Source organism: Belonocnema kinseyi, chromosome 1 (genome assembly GCF_010883055.1).
Source record: "Belonocnema kinseyi isolate 2016_QV_RU_SX_M_011 chromosome 1, B_treatae_v1, whole genome shotgun sequence".
NCBI classification, from domain to species: Eukaryota; Metazoa; Arthropoda; class Insecta; order Hymenoptera; family Cynipidae; genus Belonocnema; species Belonocnema kinseyi.
Window position 1 is genome coordinate 138768950 of NC_046657.1, and position 899 is coordinate 138769848.

Below are 899 nucleotides of genomic sequence, written 5' to 3' on the forward strand. Positions count from 1 at the left end.
GATTTGACATATTTTATCACGTCGTTGTCCATTACATTTAGTAGGTTCTAGTGTCGAACCAAGCTCTTCAAAACGTTGTAGAACTTTTATTTAAGTTTTTGTTATGTTCCTCTAAAGTCCTTCCAAATATTACAATGTCGTCAATATAAGCATAACATTCTTTACCTATTAATCGTCTGAAAGTATTATCCATCATTCTTCGGAATTTTACTGTTGCGTCATTTAACCCAAAAGGCATTCGGTTATATTCGAAATGTCCTTAACTTGTTTTTAGGTTGAAAATTTCTTTTTCATCGTAAAATTATAATAAATTTATATGAATTACTTATCGTTAAGCACGTTTTCGGATTTTCTAGTACCTGCCTAACGAAACACTATTTACGATAGGACAAATATATAAATTTTAGAATTTTCTATTTGGCTTGTTCCCCAAACTCGAGATATATGCCTGGCCTCTTTTAGAGTTATTACGAAACTGATAGAGGTAAGAGGACATAGCAAGCTAAATATGTTGAGAGTCTGTTTATATTTACGTCACATTCCTGAGCCTTAAGGCCCTTTATCAGAATGTCTGAGATCAGCGAAATGTCCTAAGCTACCACATTTAAGACACTTTATGTTCATCCTTTCACTCAGTGCCATGTTATGACTGTGTACTCGTTGGTTTGGCGTGGTGTTAGCTTGATGTCGGGATGTCTGTATTGGTAGGTTTTAATAGTCTTACCTGAAGTCCGATTTCTTTTCGTAAATTAGGAAGATATTTATTAATATTGTCTTCCACTTCTACGCCTATTCTTACTTATCTTTCTATTTGATTTATATGTTTTATTTGAACGGCATAGTTAAGTTCATTAGGGGTCATCCATATACCACGTGGACACTTTAGAGGGGGGGGGGGG